The sequence below is a fragment of the Puma concolor genome, chromosome D2 (assembly GCF_028749965.1).
Source record: "Puma concolor isolate L17-30 chromosome D2, mPumCon1.1.hap2, whole genome shotgun sequence".
NCBI lineage: Eukaryota > Metazoa > Chordata > Mammalia > Carnivora > Felidae > Puma > Puma concolor.
In genome coordinates, this window is record NC_141677.1 from 20252909 (window position 1) to 20271637 (window position 18729).

An 18729-nucleotide genomic window follows, 5' to 3' on the forward strand; every position below is an offset into this window, starting at 1 on the left:
AGAAACACCATCAAGTGAAGCCACATCATCAGGAAGGAGGCAACAACCCCTCCTGGGCATGCGCCTGCTGCCCCTGTGCAGGAGCCATGGGGACAGACCCCTCCCGGTACCGCGGACCACCCACCTGGGAGGTGGCAGGACTCGGCCAGCAAAAGGCGAGGAGGAAAGTGCAAAGTCACAATTACATTCAGAACACTCGACGTGACACACAAGAAAGGACCTTAAGGGCAGCAGTGAGGAGGGTAGAGTGGCCTCAAGGAGGAGTGTGAAGCGGTAGGAGAGTCAAGGGTATTCGGTGGGACCTGGCGGGTCTGTGGAAAGGCCTGCAAGCCCCGGAACATTCAGTATGGGGCGAGCACAGCCAAGGATGGCTAGCGCGTGTTCTCAGAGAGGCCACACCCCTCGGACATCTGCTTGGTCTGTTTCTCAATTGACATTTCTTTTTTAAGCATAATTAGATTCACCAAATCGAGTTTTAATAAACCATGTGCAACCTAATGTACCTGTGGGGAATTGGTCTGTTTCCAGAAACTCTCAGATGCCGAAGGCTTGCCCAGCTTTGGTGGGGAAAAAACAGAATCTTAGATGTAAAACGCAGGGAAGCACTTTGTTGTTCCAAACCTCACACTTCACACTAAGGACTAGGAAGTGCAGAAACTAAAGATCAGCCAGCAAAGGTTCTGAACAGGAAGACACAGAATGACCTAACTATGCCCTGACAGAAAGGAGAAGGGAAGTCTTACTCCACAGAAAGAAACTATGTATCCTTCACAGTAGTAAACGATCGGCCCTGGCGGGAGAGACAGTGCAGGAAGAGGAAATCCCAGCGATTGTCAGCTGTGCCCTCCACACAAGGCCCACGGGTCAGGGCGTCCATTCCTTGACCCAGTGACCATAAGCTCTCTGTGGCGGGGAGGGAAGGAACCATCCCAGAGTCGCCTGAGCTATGAGGGATCTTGTGCCAGAGCCTCCTGAGGTGGCCTCGTGAGGGCCGCTTCGGAATCTGTGTCTTCTCCTGTCTCTGCCCCTCCCATGCTCATGCTCTGTCTCTCTGTCTCTCAATAATAAACAAACATAAAAAACTTAAGGAAAATCTACAAATGGAGAATGAGGTCCACTCTTGAAACTTGTTCAAAAAACAAATGTAAAAAGTTGATTTCCGTAAGAACGGTAAGACCTTTATTAGAGTTGCACTACATTATTTCCAGGGTCTCGCGCCTTCCCCCTGGGTGCACACCCAGCACCCTGCCCCGCGGTGGGAGCCCAGTGCTTCCTGATGGGTCTTCTGAGTGTTGTGGTGCCAGGGAGTTCAGGGTGGGTGTGGGGCAGGGCTAGGGGGGGACGTGCCCAGGTCCCCCCCACCCAGGCTTGCCACGGCCCCAGCTCCCAGGTTCTGTGGGTCACTCCAGGCAAGCTGCCCAGGCCCCCAGGACTAGGCTCTGATAGAGCCCACGCACTGAGGACACCCACGAGGCCTAGTTGTTGTAGGTGGAAGAGCACGCTAATATTCAAGCAGATACGAAGTTAGGAGTCATCTTAGATCATTGAAGCCTGAGCGGGCCACAGCCTTGTTACATATGAAGTCGGCCATTCTCCACCATTGTTCACGTTCCAGTCAAAGAGCCTCCCGTGGCGCCGTCGCCGAGGGGCTGGGGCAGGTCAGCATGTCACGGACCGACGACCAGCTGCATCTTCTTTGGCTGCATAGAGGACAGAGAGGAAGCGACCCAGAAGTCTGCAGGGAGAGTCTCTGCTGACCCAGCAGCTAAGTCACAAATGTCCTTTGGTCTACATTGTTTTCTCCAAGAAGGTGCCTTCCTAAAGTTTTGTCATCATCCAGAAATCAAGACTGATTGGAAATTAAAAAACAAAAGTGGATACTAAAGTTACCAGCCCTTTAAAATGACCTCGCTCTGCAGTTTTGTTTACAGGTATTTACCCACATTCCTGACAGCCATCGGGCCCCCTGCCCAGAAGGCAGCCCCAGGGGGTAAAGGGAGACAGGGCCACACTTGTGCCAGGACCCTGACCGGGCACAAGTCAGCAGAGTCCTGGGCTGCCTGGGCCTGCTCCACTGTCTATGTGAAATCGCCTTCCTGCCATAGAAGATACTACCTTTTCGTTTTCCAAATAGTCTTTGAGCTGCAGACAGTGCCACACGCCGGGACAGTCCCACAGCGCCCTTGCCCTTGCCCTGTTCTCCTCACAAGCATGTGTTCGTTCTTAGGGCAATGACGACAGTCTTAAGTAGTGGTGTGGGAGGAAATCAGTCCTGCTCATGTAGAAGGAGAATGCAACGTTTTGTGTCTTTTCAAATAAATAACTGAAACATTCCCCCAGAGCACAGGGCCCTGGATTGCAGTGAGATATCCGGCTACCCCCAAAACACAACTTACAGGCTCTATTCCCAGGCTGCAGCCAGTGTGTTATGATGTCAAAAATATTTCTGGGGGCGCCTGGGTGGCACAGTCGGTTAAGCGTCCGACTTCAGCCAGGTCACGATCTCGCGGTCAGTGAGTTCGAGCCCCGCGTCGGGCTCTGGGCTGATGGCTCAGAGCCTGGAGCCTGTTTCCGATTCTGTGTCTCCCTCTCTCTCTGCCCCTCCCCCGTTCATGCTCTGTCTCTCTGTGTCCCAAAAATAAATAAACGTTGAAAAAAAAAAAAAATTAAAAAAAAAAAAAAATATTTCTGAAGGCTATCGGTGTCAAATAGCAAAAATGAAAGAAACCAAACTCCTCATCTCTGTGAAACTATTGGTTCCTCAATAGCTAATTGGTTTGTTTATTTATTTTTTATACTTTTTTTTTTTGAAAGAGACAGAAGCAGCAAGAGCGGAGCAGGGGCAGAGAGTTCGGGGGAGAGAGAATCCTAAGCAAACTCCCCGCTGTCAGCTCTGCGCCCAATGCAAGGCTCACATTCACCAAGTGTGAGAACACGACCTGTGCCGAAACCAAGACTCAGATGCTTCACTGACTGAGCCACCCAGTCGCCCCTGTTTTTAGAGTTTGAGAGAGAGAGAGAGAGAGAGAGAGAGAGAGAACGAGTGTGTATGAGGAGAAAGGGGCAGAGAGAAAGGAGGAAGGGGACCCAAAGCAGGCTCCACGCAGAAAGCAGCCAACCCACACTTTTTGTTAGCTCTCAACTTGCCAAAATACACATTTCGGGGAGCAGTGGGGTGGGAGAACCAGAAGGCATTACCACGAATCTTAGTGTTTTCATTACAGAAAGTATAAGGATGTGGAAGAAAACACATCAGCAACATCTAAGGGACAGAATTTTCCCAGCATGGTTCCAGGAGCAAAAGGTCTACTTTCAGTATCAAATTGCACACGGCCAGGTGGCAACTATCCAAGTTATTGTATATCCAAGTTAGTGTATCCAACACTTTTATACACTTCAAACATAGGAACATTCACATCAGACCACTGTTGGACAGTTTCTACAAATTTCCATTCCCAGAGAACCAAAAGGCTGAGGGTTCCTACGGAATTGTGAGCAGTAACAGAAATAACAGCATTTCACCTGAAGTACAACTCAGTGTGCCAGTCATGATCATTATTATGAGTTCTGAGAAGGAGACTACATTGAGGCAGATGGAAAGAAACCAACGGACAAGTCCGGGGGCTGAAGCGGAACGGCCTCTACGGGAAGGGGCTCTGTGGGCCCAGTGTGGACATGAGGCACCCCACTCCAGACCTCGCAGACTCTCAGGGCACGGAAGAGTGGCCACACGCCTTGCCTAATGTCCGGTGTATCACAGAGCCCACTGACTTCTGCCCTGGCTCAAGGCCCCGTCCCGTCGTCCCACCATCTCCAAAGTACCCCCGTGGCCCACCTCCTGCTCCACCCCGCTAGCCTGCAAACAACCTCTTCTGTTGAAAAGAGCTCACTTTTTTTAATCAGTTGTGGGATCACTGGGATATGGTTTCAACCTGCCTCCTTCACCCACTTAACTCAGCTCTGGGACACAGTGAACCCACGTGCGACCTGCTCTGCAGTGGAAAGTCCCAGAGAGATATGCCCGCACCACTCCTCTGGGCCCCCATCCCGGGCATCACAGCGCCTCAGCTGCTTGGTAGCAAACGAAACCCACTGCTGTTACTCGTTGTCAGAATCAAGACCAGTTGAAAATAAGATGTACTGATTAGACTGCAAAGGTCAGAGTCTACTGAAGAGAAACTCAAACACTACAGGGGAAGGAAACACAGGGGCAGCCTAGTGAGGACGCCAGAGAGATCACCAGCATGAGTGACAGGTTCTGAATGCTGGTGACCAGGTCCTCACAGGGGCTGCAGTTACACATAGTGTGATGGAGCTTCTGTGTTGAAAGTATCTCGTGGATATTTAGATGCAGACACTCCTGAAAGCCATGTGACGGAAGTGCTCCCACTGTTCCCAGGTACAGGTGAGAAAACAGAAGCACAGGAATGCTAATATGGACTTTCCCCAGAGCCCCGAACCCATCTGTGCAGGAGCCAGGCTCAGACGAAAGTGCTCTGGGGCCACACCCTCACGTGAGCCACAACATATCCTCCCTGCACAACTTCTCAAGGTGCACTGGGAATCCATGTGAGTCCCTTCAAGATTTCATACGTGCTCTACGTCCTCCAGGACCCACAGTTTAAGAAGAACCTCAGGTTCAGCGTGGAGGACATAATACTGCTTTGCAGCTATAGAGTCTATTGACCAAACGAACAGCTACTGCTTGAAAAACAGGTACAGCTGAAAAGTGCTCAGCAAGGTGACAAGAAACACAATGCTTATTTTTTAAAGTTTTTGGTGTTTTTCAGCTTGTGCGCCCAATTTGCGGAGTCCCAGGGCACCTTGGGAAGGGTTTTCAATTCCGTGGCTCCAATTCAGCGGCTGTGGGGAAGCAGAGTGATGAAATGGGAGGTGGGGGGTGTCCACAGCCACGTGAGGTCTCCCGACACGGGGAGGGGTCCGCAGGCAGAGAGACCACGGATCTAGAGGAATGAGGCCAGTAAGACCACCCACACGCTGGAAACACGCAGGGGACACCAACCTGGTCATGCAGGCTCGTCGCTAGCGTGGCTGGGGTGGACCTTTTGTCTTCTGGTGAGCAACCAGCGGATGGATTTTGTGATGCCCTTCTTCTTGGGGGCGTGGTTCAGTGAGTCCCGGCTATTGCTAGTTTTGCTGAGGCTGCTCAAGGGGCCATCCCGAGAGCCCGGGGATCTGGGGGACGCACAGGAGAGCATCTTCCACGCGTGCTCGTCACACGACACACCGCCCCACGTGATTAGAAGCACAATCCCCCAGCTTCTAGGGAGGGCTGCGCCCTGGGAGCTGACACTCTCTCCCTCCCAAGTATTATCTGGAGTCCAAGCCCCTTGGGTTGAGAACGCTCGGCACCCCTCCCTGGCTGTGACCCGGGAGCACGGAGGACATGCACACCTGAGCCACCCCAGGGCGTGGTGCGAGTAACAGAGGGGCTGCTGGAGCTGCGTGGTGGGGGTGGGGGGAAGAGAGCATGGCTCCTGACAGCCCCACAGGGCACAGTGCGGCCCAGGGGAGGAGCCCTAGGGAGCATGTCACCCAGGATCCACCGGGAGGAAAAGGGAGGTCTCAGGACGGCTGGTGCGTAGGATCTGAGCAAACGAGGCTGCCCTACAGCCACCAGCATCACAAGACTCCGGTCTTTCCCACCTGCCTTTTGCTCTGCTGGCCACACCCAGGGCACCCAGGCAGGTATCCCAAGAACGCCGTGCACGTAAGCTCGGTTCATTGGCCTCTCTTTGGAATCGCTGTTCCGACCCTTTCTCCCCCATGTAGAGATCAAAGGTTTCTCAGAGCTGAAAACCAGCGCACAGGCATGTCTCCTACGATGCCTGTGCCCCTTACTTTGTGGCGTCCCTGATGTCCTCGTGGCTGGCCTTGTGCGGTGCCCCTTGCTGCAGCCTGTCCAAGCTCAGGGACCTCTGGGAAGAAGGAGCTGACGGTCCACATCGTGTCCTTGCCACACGATCTTGTGACTCTCCCTCCAAAGGCAGCAACTGTGGGGTGGAGAGGAGAGTGACATGAGTTCACCGTGCGCCCAGACAGAGGAGCACACAGCCCTGAAATCACAGCCAGCAACTCATTTGAAAAGCTATGAGCTGTGCTTTGTGCAGGGTCCAAAACGACTTCCTAGGATCGGCCTAACGCCAGGCGAAAGGGTGGATTCGCGTCCGGGCAGTGGGCCCACTGAGACCCCCAGCCCATCGGCACCGAGGGGTGTACCCTCCCCAGGACCTCGCACCACCAGGAGCCCGGCCACAGAAGGTAGAGGCGGAGACCCAAACCATGTCACCATACACCACGGCCAGCTGAGAAGGAAGGTGTTTGTTTCCTGACGCCGTTCAGGGCAAACCCTGGTGAGCACGGAGCCCTCCCGTGCACGATTGTCCAAAGCTCTTTGTTTGGGGGAAGTGGAGCGAGCTTGTGGCCTAACCCACTGTCACTTCTGGTAGCGATGCAAGGCTGGAACCTACGGGGACGTGTGTAAAGTGACAAGGCACCCAACCCCCTGACCCCACACTCGGGTCTGACTTCTGCTTCTCGGGGCCGTTTCGGGTGATGTTACAAACTGACGGACTCATCTGCAGCTTACAGACAGTCTGCTCGACACGGTGGAGACACAGTGTCCCGTGGCTGCCGTCACGACAAATGAACCCCTTCAGACTCCATTTTTCCTTCTGTGACAGGCGGTGGGTCTGCGGCTATGTGGCTGTGGGCCCTGGAAAGGACCGTGGGGCCACGGACCCGCCAGCGTTATGACCCTTGACAGGTCCTGGGGGTGAGGCAGGGCCGGATCTCACGAGACACACGTGTAGGACTGGCGAGACAGGCACAGCCAACTGGGTTTGTACCAGGACCTCCGAAGCTGCACGGGGCTCGGGACACCCATGGCGGTCAGCACCAAGCGGAGCTGAGCTCAGGGAAGACACAAGCTTCACCAACAGCTCCAAAACACCTGCCTCCTCTCCTGATTTCCTGACAATCGGCAGACAACAAAAGGCTACCTTAACAGGCTACAAATTATCCACATAAAAGCAAACAGGGTCAGACTCCCTCAACACAAGTAGATTTCATACCCAGGTGGAAGCAAGGATATGGAGAAAACAAACCCAAAGGGGAACAGGACAGGGAGCCACGCTAGCGACCAGGCTATGAGGTGAGCAGAGACGGAGGGCTCCGGGAGCACACCCTCCCCTGGGTCACAGCGCAGTCCACACACAGGCCCCCGCCCAGCACTGGGTCCTGCCAGACTTGTGCCTATGGGCCATTTCAGTCTCAACCAAAACGGGAGGCTCCCGCCAGGCTGGGAAGTGCAACGCCCGTGCTGGCCCTGTCTGCACGGACCTGACACCCACTGCCCGTACGCCTAGACTTCATCCCCCAAAACCTCCAAAGAGCCCTCCAAGTAGCCATCAGTGAGCTGCGGGAGCAGGCCGTCCTGCCTGGGTGTTCATCACGCGACCCTCTGTTCCTTGAGAAAGTCTTGCTACAGAGGAAAAGGCAGCACGAGCCAGCAGAATGCAGGGCGTGCTCTGTGCCCCGGCGCCGATGTGAGCTCCTGATCTCTGAGGACCGTGCACCGATGGGCAGTGTGTGGACACCCCAAGGGCCGTGAACCTTGCGCTGTCCTCACTTACCAGGAGAGCAAAGCAGGAAAAAAAAGACGGTGATGAATACACCCCGGTCACAAAACAACCAGTGACCGAACTGGCACTTGAACGCAAGAATTCAACTGAACGGACACACCGTCTGTGCAGTGGAGGGGCTCCCCCAGCTGCCGCCCAGCTCTGTATCAGAGGCACGGCCCTGTCAGCGCATGGCTGGGAAGGTCTGGGATGGGGGTCCGGTCCAGGGAGCAAGGCATCCCAGTTATGAGGCGGACTGTCTGGTCGAGGGTTCCGTCCCGAGGCACGGCGCTTCCCCTGAGGATGGGCACACCCACGTCATTGTCCTCTGGACACAGGAGGTGTCCTGTCCCGGCGAGGGGCACTGTAAATGGGAGGAGGGCGCCCGAGCAAAGGTGGGGTATGTGGCAGAGTGGTGTCGTGGCCAGTGTTTGCCCTGCAAAGTGTCCTCATGCACAGGACCCGGGCTCTCAGGCTCTGGTTGCACATCTGGAAATGGGCTAACCACACAAGCTGTGGCTCGCGGGGATGTCTGTGAGGGCCAGGTCACAGGATCCTAAACCACTGCACACACCAGGTGGCGAACGAACCCTAAGAGCTCTCTGAATGCTGCTGGCTACGGCTGTCAAAAGTGGTTATATCCCGAAATCGAAACTCTACGGCTCTGCTTCAGTAATTTCTCTTCCTAGAAACTTCTGTGTCTCATGGAACAAAGTTCGCAGCGCAGCGAGCAAGACACAAACGAGAGACAACGGCGAGCTCCGGTGGCCGTCGCAGGTACCGTGGAAACCGCACGCCGCGCTCGAGCTCCCAGTGGCTCCTGTACTTCCCCGCACACGCCAGCCGCTCGTCCTTACCCAGCTGTGGTGCTCACCGTGAAGAGACGGGCACTCTCCCCCACACCACAGACAAACACAGCTAGGTTGCACTACGAAACACTTTCGCTTTCTCCGATGCTTCCTTACATCGCTAGGCTGACAGAGGCATGCAAAGAAAGGAAGAGGAATCAGATTTACTGCACACTTGGAAGCTACAATTTCCAAGACGAAACGAGCAAACATATTTTAAAGAGAACAACGAGATGGGTATAATGGAGAGAAGATTTAGAAACAACCACGACTGGACGCAGAACTTTGTTCCACCGCACATCTGAATGTAATAGGCTGTTCGACATTTACCAGAGACACTCCCAATTATCACTCAGGGACGTAAAACTCCATGACAACATACACAACTTATTGAAACATGGCATCTTGTAGAACAAAGACGTCTAACAGGTGCCTATTCTAAACTTTCCTGTAACTGTTCTCCTTGTTGGAAACCAAGTTACACTTTTACAGTATCACCCGAGGGGATGCCGAAGTTCCCGCAACACCTTGTATAACACCAAACAAACCCACTCTGTTAACGCCCTGCTGGACGTGAATGTGAAATCCTGACCTCGAATTGGATTGACAACCTCTCACGAATCACTGTGCTGGTTACAGGAGGGTGCCCTGGGCAGGTACGTGATAAAAACGGGCTTAGGGGCAGGTGACAGCTTCACGTTGTAGGAGTCCCGAGTTTCAGTGTAGAAGGCAGTACTTGTGCTCAGTAAGCCCGTGAGATTTGGAGTCCTGAACGCGAGTGTCGGCACCGCAAAGCGTGCTGTCTGCATCGAGCTTCCGTTCATCTATGCTCAGTGCCTTATCTCTTTGGAAGAAACACTTCGTTTACAAATTATGATCTAGATCGTACCCGTATCCACCTGTACTATACAGCGATACGCTAACGACAATTTATGACTATTGGGGCAAAACCCCACTCTCTAATGACAAATGAAGATACAGGAGAAACAACACGAGCCAGCCACGAGTGACCACAGACGCGCCAGGGCAAAACAGCAAAATGACAAAACACAAACCACAGAACTTTTGCCCTGTGTCTCCTTCCAGCTAGCACTGCGTCTCTGCTCCCAACCAGAGTTCAAGTCCTCCAGAAATCTGCCCCTACTGTGTCTACACAGACTCTGGAACTCGGGCGAGCGGGCTTTAGCGCAAGGGCTCCTGGACCAGACCACCGTGGTCCTCGGCCTCCACCGTGCCTGGCCCCACCCAGCACGACCAGGCCACCGGTCTCCCTTTCCCTGAGCACCTGGCTCACTGAGCTCCTTCCACCTTGTGACCGCTTGCTCTCTGCCAGATCTGTCTCTCTCTCTCCACTGCCACACTGGGAATTGCCCAGAGAGCCACCCTTGGACTCTGGGGCTATCCACAGGTGCCCATCTAGGGACTTTTGTCAATCATCTGTCAAACAGAAATAGATAACTAACACACATCTCACCTTTTACTTCCCATTCGCTGCTGGTCTCCCCTCACTACACTGTGCACACATAGGGGTGCAGGCCTCTCCTCTGACTTTTTATCTATTTATTGTCTTCTTTGTTTTATTTCAAGTGGGGGAGGAGCAGAGAGAGGGAGAGAGAGAGAATCCCAAGCAGGCTCCAGGCGCGGTCAGCGCAGAGCCCCGTGCGGGGCTGCGGGGCTGCGGGGCTGCGGGTCTCGATCTCACCAAACCATAGATTGTGACATGCGCAGAAATCAGCAGTCAGACCCTTGACCGACTGAGCCACCCGGCGCCCCTCATCTGGGTTTTTCAGTCATGCTGCACCCTAGCTCTGGGACGATATCTGCACCAAACTTGTTCCATGACTACAGGTGCTCAAAACTTACACAAATATCTAAAAATATAGGCGGCTGAAGAGACAAAGGACAAAAGTACTTAAACTCCAAAGGTGAATTCTCTGTTGTTTAAGTTCGATGAAGACACGTGTTCATTTAACCTTCATTAGCATTTCAAACCCTTACTCATTTGCATTGTGCTGTGCTTAACACTAGGTCCTATCTTCATCCACATTGCTACTTTATACAAAGAAAGAACAAAAGCTCTCAAAAGTAAATTCTAAGGCAGCAAAAGAAGAATGGGGGAAGGGGAAAAGAGAAAGCAGCCTATCAGTCCCTTAGTTCCAGAAGAGCCTCACAGACAGAGGAAAAGGCAGGTGACATTGGAGCAGGCAGGTGGGTCCCACGAGAGCCCCCAGAGGATGGAGGTCCTTGCCTTGGAAGGCTCATGTCGCAGACGGGCCACACGGCCTTTCCGGTGGCGCCGCAACACCGCGCTGCTGCTGGTGCTGCTGGCATCCGTGGGGCTGTCCGCCAGACGGAACCTGGAAGCTGGGATGCTGCTGACGTGCGTCCGCCTGAAATATGGAGGAAAACAATCAAACAAACAGGCGCACACACACACCAAGGTTGTTATCTAGAGAAAAGTGGACTTTGTCAGCCAGGCCAGAACCCATCAATTGGGAACATGATGTCACAGCAAAAGGTCTCCAAGGAAGGCATCCTTGCCCCTGGCTCCAGTGCAAGCCCGCTAGCCGGGCCCTGTGGAGACAGGGTCTCCCGGGCCCAGCAGGTGCAACGCATCCCCGCGGCCCAGACGTCCCCGAGGTGGAGCAGCGCCTGCCCCCGGTCAAGCTGTCATCCTGCGTGTCTGCACCACCTCCTGCCCAACTGACCGGAAAGCACTCCTGTACGTCCCTCTGGCCTTCACCTGCCACCGGCCCACATGTGCCAAGGCCCTTGCTGTGATGCCAGGTGACCCCAGGTTTTCCTCCACCAGCCACTATCGGGCGCCCCAGGGGCATCCGCGGCAGGATCCTCGGGAACCACACCTCGCAGCTCCCGTACACAGGAGGTGGCAATGCGCCCGGTGTTTCCAAGGCAAAAGCGTCTCTGGCCTCTGTGCAGTTAGACTAACAGACAAATGTCCCCCTTGGCCACAGAAGTCTCCAGAAAAGTTCCATGGAGCCCCGAGACCCTAGGGTGGAGTCACTTAATTGGGCTGTCAGCTGCTCCCCTCAGCAAAGGATCTGGGCACGAAGCGGTCAGCAGCTGTGAAGGAGCACCCGCCAGCCCACGTGCCCGGCCTCAGCCAAGGGCTCACCCTCCACACTTGAACCCTGCACGGGAGTCCAGGGGCTCCTCGCTCTCTGGAAAAGAAGAGAGGCTGCCTTCCATTTCACAAATCCTTATGGTCTCGGGAGACAGAACACGCCCATCTGATTCACATCAGCTAAAGAGGGGGCCCCTGGCGTCACCCCTTGTGGCCTGGAGACAGAGCCACCACGACAGGGCGTCTCCTCTGTGGTGCTTCAAGCTCTTCTCTGAGGCCTTTCAAGAAACGTCATTGGCACGTGCTGCCTCAGGGTCCTGCTTGTTTCTAAGACAGCCAAGTCGGAACTGCCCGCTGGCCACAACCATCTTCCCCTCCTCTGGTCCCCCCATTCCCAGAACAACTGCTCACCTGAGCTCAGGTGGTCTAGCTTCACCGCTGTGGGGCCACGACACATCGCCAATCGGGGAGAGCCACACACGCCGCCCCGCATGGGACCTGGCATGGTTCGTGGCTCCACCGAGGTTCGCGTGTGTCCCCTGACTCTGACACCCTATCTCAGGCTCCCTGGCTCCCGACCCCACCACCCTGCATCCAGTCCTATCCCAGAGCTCTCTCCCATCTGCCCCGCCTGCGTGTGCAATTTGGTCCGTCACCTTTCTTTTCCTCTGTAACCCAGACCATGTCATCTTGCTAGAGGAGGACACAAACGGAAGACGTGGCTGTGAGGTCGTGCCAGGAGGGCTCAGCTGTCCAGCCTGCCTGCCGCCTTCTCAGTCTCGTCCCCCCGGCCCCCGGCCGCTCACGGCGACACAGCTCCCACCAGCCTCGCTTCTGCCACCACACGAGAGATCACTTTGTGAGACGGCTTCAAACAGACCCTGTTCCTCAGCCGGTCTCCTGCCCGGTGTCTTCTGACCACAAGGCCACCTGTGACCACGGACAATGCCTCTGCAACCACGGGAGCACTGGGATCCTCTCTATCCTTCTCCTTGGCCAGCTCACCTCAGACGGGTGACGGGCGTGGACGTCCCTCTTATGGCAACTGCCCCAGGGTGCCACCCTCCAGGGGCCTGCACAGCCCCTCCCCTTGAGAACTCCAACATGCACTCGAGTGGCCTGCACCGCATCCACTGTTTGCTCCCTTGGCCTCCTCACACATACCCGTCATCAAGCCCTGGAATGGTGACACTCAGCACACTGGTGTCTTGCTGGCGAGGATCTCCGTCAGCCAACCAAGAGGCTGCTCTGTGCCCGGATCTTCCTGTGTGCTTCTCTCTCCGGACACACATTCGCTCTGCCACCAGTAGTTCCGTGGACAGGGAGGGCCGCTTGGGACTCTACCTGCCCTGACTTCTCTCTCCTACAAGCAGGCTCAACACGGACAGCCACAGCACACCCTCGACTCTCCCGAGAGCCCCCGTCGGCAGCCGCACAGACCCCAGTGAGGCCTGAGTGGGCCTGCCTTTGGAGCAGGAGCCTGCTTCCTGCACCTAAGGGGGCCCAGTCAGCTCCTCGAGGCACTGTCACACCAGAATGACTCTCACATGGTACATATTTCCTACAAAGAAGCAAGAACACCTTTGAATACCTTGCTGACAATTACTGTCTGCAGGACGCAGCTCACAAGCCGGCTGACCCACTCCCTCACAGGCGACTCACCAACGTCCCAACAGAGTTGCGGCGATTACCTGTCATTCTCCAGTCTTTTCAAAAATATAAGAAACTGCGAGCACTGCGCTAACCCCACCGATGTCAAGGTCACCTTCACAACCATGGCCACGTGTGCACTCCCATGGTGACCCCACTGGCATTGCGGAAGGGACCATAGCTTCCAGGGATGCTGGGCCGAACCTGGCAGGCTGGACCCCTCCTAGCCCCACACCATCACTGCCACACTCGGGGGAGGGAGGCCGCAAATAAACCCACCCAAACACGAACAGAACTTTTCCTAACTTCTACTCCTCCTCCCATGGCTGTGAGCTCTGTCATGCCTCCCGGTCTCCTGAGATTCCAAACCTAACCTCTGGAATGAGGTTTTACTTCTCCCTCTTGCCACCTACTAAGCTACCGGCTCCCTGAGCTACATCCAGTCCCTCTGCCCATTCGGCCAAAGGATTCCTCTGGAAGATACACAGCAGGTGCTAACGTATGTGTTTGTGAGGTGGTTCATGTTAGGCACGGTGAAGGGCAGTGTCCCCCCCAGCCCCGCCCCATCATCAGTTAGCTGGTACCTGGAAAATGGATCGCGTCAGACTACAACACACTCAGGGTTATTGTGTGTAACTCTGATCCGGTGCGGGTCATACCATAGCACACCCACGGTTCTACTTGGGAACCATGAGCTGGTTCAGGTCATACTGGTGACAGAGGGAAGCCGCCCCCAGCCGCGTCTCAAACAGATCTGTGAAGCGGGAAATGTCATACCTGTGGTGAAGCGAAGAGCCTCTCGATCTTGCCCGCTTTAATATGGCCCTCAGTGCTTCCATTTTCCGTAGAAGGTGATCCTGCAAAGCAGCAAATGACAACGACACTCACTGCAAGCAAGGTTAACTAGTCTTTGCATCAAGAGTCCGTTCAACTCAGAGCACAAACTGGTAGTGGCCAGAGGAGAGGAGAGTAGGGGCGGTTGGCAAAAGAGATGATGGTGAGTAGGAGGCATCAGCATCCAGGTATCAAATAAGGCCGTCTCGGGGATGAAAAGCACACTACAGGGAATACGGTCCGTGATACCCTAAGGACTCTGTATGGTGACACACGGTGACCACAGTGATGGTGACGAGCACAGAGTCACATGTGCAATTGTTGAAACGGTATGCTGTCTACTTGAAACTGATACCACACTGTAGGTTCATTAGAATTCAAGAAAAAATGGAAAACACTACTTGCATCAAGTGTGCTGAAATGCTGACCATCATAACCACGCTGGGTAAATTCAGCAGTTACAAACCCCAAGACCATTCTCTCCAAGAGTCCTCCAGTAAACACCCGGATCACCAAGTGAACGTCCTAAACCCTACTGAACAGTTAGGTCTCAGGCATAGCAAGGTTACAGAGGAGAAACACCGAGCCACTAGGACTTCTTCCTAATTATGTAGAGAGGAGCAGGACTTTCTGGGCGGTGGGGGAATAGCCCTTCTGTGTAATAGGCACGTGCTCCGTCGTGGACCCTCTGCAGCCCAGCCTCACGTCTGCACACGCAGCACCAGGGAGTAAAACCGACGAGGAGCTTTGGTCACACAACTACCCCCTAGGCAGTGCCGTCCCAGGCCGCAGACACCACCGCACGTGGCTAACTGAGCGCCCAAAATGGGGCTGGTCCCGACCACAGGGGATGGAACTGTGAGACGCCCCGTGGGTTGCAAGGACTGAATGTGGAAAAACATTGTAGAGTAGCTCCTTCATGTCTACACTATTTACATGATACAATAACATGTTGCCTGCATCGGGCTGCGTGAAAACTAACATCACCCGTCTGTTTGACCATTTCAAATGCAGCCTCGAGAACCCTTGGGATGACACCCATGTCACCTGTTACCTTCCTGCTGGGCAACGCTGCACTCCACGAAAGGTTTACGCGAACATTTTAGCTTTCGAGCGAACCCCCGAAGGGACTCAGAAATCTGAACCCCGTAGGCTGCTCGGCTCCAACTCCGCCACGTGCGTGCCATTCAGACTTGCGAGCGTGGGGCCGCTCGAAAGCACAGTGGTGGCTCGCCTTGGAGGAAGTGTGAGCCCCAGAGGTCACCTGCTCCTTTCCAGTCTCAACCGATCACTGAATGAGTGAGAGACGGAAATACCTTCTCACGTTGCATTTCTTGTAACTGTTTTTTCAGATTGCCAACTTCTCCTAACAGAGACTTCTGAGAAAGATACCGACAGTCCTTTAGTGTTGATTCTTTCAAACGTTCCACATGCTAGACCATGCCTACGTTTCTCTTTACAATAACGCAGCACCACAGACAAGGCATGGAGCCGATGGCCATACCAACGAACCGCGTCACATGACCACAGAGTGAAATGCTGTCTGTGAAACTGCAGTAACAGCCTTTACTCATCCTTTGTCCATGTACAATTTCTTCACGGATCACTGTCTGACTGTAAGTATGACAAGTTCCTACGTTTACTTGCAGCAGGTACACTGGTTTGTACTAGCTTTTAGGGTCTGTGATGCCTCAGTCACTTGGGAAACCTGACCTAAGTTTCGTACATATACTTCCAATCTCACATACAACCTTCTACCGAAAGGCTGGCCCCAGTGATCAAGGTAGAACCTCACGTGGGGTATAATAACGCACCTCATAATGGGTTTTACCCAAAACAAGTGTGTCGTGAAATTAGCATTGCTCACTGGTGTCTCCAAGTGACAATCTTAGGGAAGATTCTGGGCTCATCTACAGGGACACAGGTGTAATCAGAACCGGTAGTATCAGGTCCGCATCCAACTGTCCCCACCAGAGCTTCTCTCACAGAGATCCTATGATACTGCTTCCCTCCCGTTACACCTCAAGTGTGTCCGTTATGATGGTGTAAGAGTCCAGGCTTAGACTCTTTCCAACCCAGATGAAAAGAGGGAAGGCAGGAGATGGAACAGGAGATACTCTGTTTTCAGCTGGTTAAATGCTTGACAGAACTGCGCACTCCTACCGGTCCGTCTGGACAAAAGAGGTAGAAATTAGCTCCCCAGACAAGAACCAGGCTGAAGGTTCCAGCACAGGGGTGGCAAACGAGGGCCTGCCGACCACATCCAGCCACCGCCGGGTCCTATCAACAAAGGGGTATCGGCACACGGCCCCTCCCCTTAGTTATATACTGCCTATGGCTGTTTCTGTGCCCATCTTTGATTAGCATGAAGCTAGCTTACTCCTTACGTCTCAGTTAGTCTCAGTTACGTCTCAGTTAGTAAAGGCCCAGACCATACTCCTCTTCTAGACAGTGAGACGCACCTTCCCGCACGCATACGTCGGGCGGGGACACGACACTGGGAACTTAACGTAGGCCTGCAGTTTTTCCGCGTGAAAGAATCATTTCTACTTTCTACAGTGGCTGTTAGCCTCTGCTCCACGCTGCTCCTCAGGATCACAACGTGAGCGTCTCCTCTGTGAGGACGGGGGCACTCAGCCGCTGTCTCTCATAGCCTACCTTATCTTCTGCAGCAGCCATTCTTTCCTTTAGATGACGCTGAAGACGCTCGTCAGATTCGGAAAGGAGCTTGTCAATAGTGCTGGACAGATGTTGATTAGTCTCTTCCTTCAGTTTTTCTCTCTGCCTTACCTGAAAGAGAAGACGCAGGCTTCAAGCCAAAGTGCGAACACCGGCTCAGGCGTGCGAATGACCAGCGGTGTGACCCACACGCACGCCATCCTCGGCTGCCCCTTCCCACGGCACTCTTTGGCGTGCTTGTGCGTCACTGCCAGCACCGACCTAGCGGGGCACACAAACGCAGGAACCTGCTTCCCAGGGGTCATCACTTAGCAGGTCCCTTTGTTTCTGGGAAACAAAACACGCATGGGCCCTCACGAATGTCCTCATTGTTAGCTCTCAGATGGGCTCAGGAGGCAGATGTACATGCAGGAAAGAGCATATTCTCAAGGGGATCAGCTGATCTACACACGGGAGGAGGCATATTCCGGGGCGGAAACCCAAGCTCAGATCTGGCCTCAGGGGGAAAGAAATGAATCCATTGACAAAACCCAAAGATAAAAAAAAAATCCCCTTTGGGAAAGATTCAGTGGTGAGAAAGACTTTGACCTGTTTTTCGTGAAATTCACACATCTCCTGAACGTTTTGTAATGGAAACTTGTATTTACCTCAAGTAATTTCCGAACGGAACCGCCAAGTTCACGGGTCTGTGTTTTATAGAACTCTCATCAATCGTATGGTTTAAAAACTTGTTCCTACCGCATATCCTGAATTAACCCAAAACAGAAGCGGCGAGGACAGGCCGGCAGGATTCAGGGGCTCCTGCCGGGCGGAGGGCCGTGGGGTACGGAGTACACATGTGCCCTGCAGTCGGGGGGCCCAGGGAGGAGGAAGAGCCCACAGGACACACCCGCAGGCTAGGCAATGGACAGTCCCTCCAGGCTCGGGCTTCCTCACCTCCAAGCCACACCTGCTGGCACCTCTTTCCTTGGGAGCAGGCAACAGAAAGCACGACCACCACACCTCACACGCAGCAACGGCCGTCACTCGGAAAAGACCCTGGCCACCCCACAAGAAGGGATCAGCACCCAAGTATTTTTCAAGCAAAGCAGCTTAAAAGTGTCCTTGGAATTGTCTCAGTTATAATAGAATCCTTATCTCAACACCTGTCCCTCCAAACTACCATACAGTCCTAAAGGCAATGAAGTGCTTCTCTAAGTAGGTGAGGTGGAATTCTCGGCCCAAGAGGCTAGCGTCTGGTTGTGCTCGCTTGTGTGCATGTGTCATGGCGGGCTGGGGTCGGCCAACGCGAGCCGTCAGGCTGGCATCAGAAGCTTCACTCCGCGGAAACTCATGTTTTATTCTCTGACCCTGAGGGCCAAGCACACGAGTGTCTGGTGTAAGTTAAGGGTGAGTGTTTTGAGTTTTCTGGTGAAAACAAAACCCGATGGCCTTGGATGGACGTCCCAAGTTGGGGAGGCGGCTGCCTGCTCTGTCTCCTGGGTGTTTCATGTTGACGTCCGACCAGCTCCCACAGGGAAAAATCTCAGGGGATTCAAGGGACACGGGCCTCCCTTTCGTCAAGGCTCGATGACGCTATTCCTCTTCTTAGGAACATCTACCCCGACCTGTGCCTTTACATCTCAAGTAGAAATTCAGGATGTGGGGACCAAGGTCAGGCCCGTGACCTGATTTCAGGACCTCGGTGTCATGTCCTAAGGAAGGAGACCCCTCCTCTAGGCTGCCCTACCCCAGGCCAGTACCTCCGCTTTGGCCAAGGGACACCCACGAGGTCCCGCGTCAACCGTGAGTAGCTGCTAACGAGCTGGTGGGCACAGTGGGCTGTGCGGGTGCCTCCACCCCTAGGCGGCACTGCCTACGGGGCCCCAGCGTCCAGAGAACATTGTCCACAGGCTAGCAGTGTTCACTAGCATCCAACTCGCACAAGAGTGCACTGTACCCCTGATGGGATCGAGAAGGGGCCTGGCGTCCACGTGGGGAGAAGTGGGAA

The 18729-nt window shown here is 54.2% G+C and overlaps 2 protein-coding genes and 1 long non-coding RNA gene across 8 annotated transcripts in view; 1 reads left to right on the forward strand and 2 right to left on the reverse strand.

The window, feature by feature from the left end:
• The window catches only part of LOC147575923 (liprin-alpha-1-like), a 547540-nt gene that overhangs the window by 487649 nt on the left and 41162 nt on the right, over positions 1–18729 (forward strand). The gene's annotated exons all lie outside the window — the stretch shown is intronic.
• Positions 1–18729, reverse strand: part of LOC147575926 (liprin-alpha-1-like) — a 360673-nt gene that overhangs the window by 319992 nt on the left and 21952 nt on the right. The gene's annotated exons all lie outside the window — the stretch shown is intronic.
• LOC147575931 (uncharacterized) lies at positions 5024–8369 on the reverse strand. Its single transcript, XR_015241608.1, has 2 exons — positions 5863–8369; positions 5024–5196 (listed from the first exon to the last, which is right to left on the reverse strand). It is a non-coding gene; the product is annotated as an uncharacterized LOC147575931 (long non-coding RNA).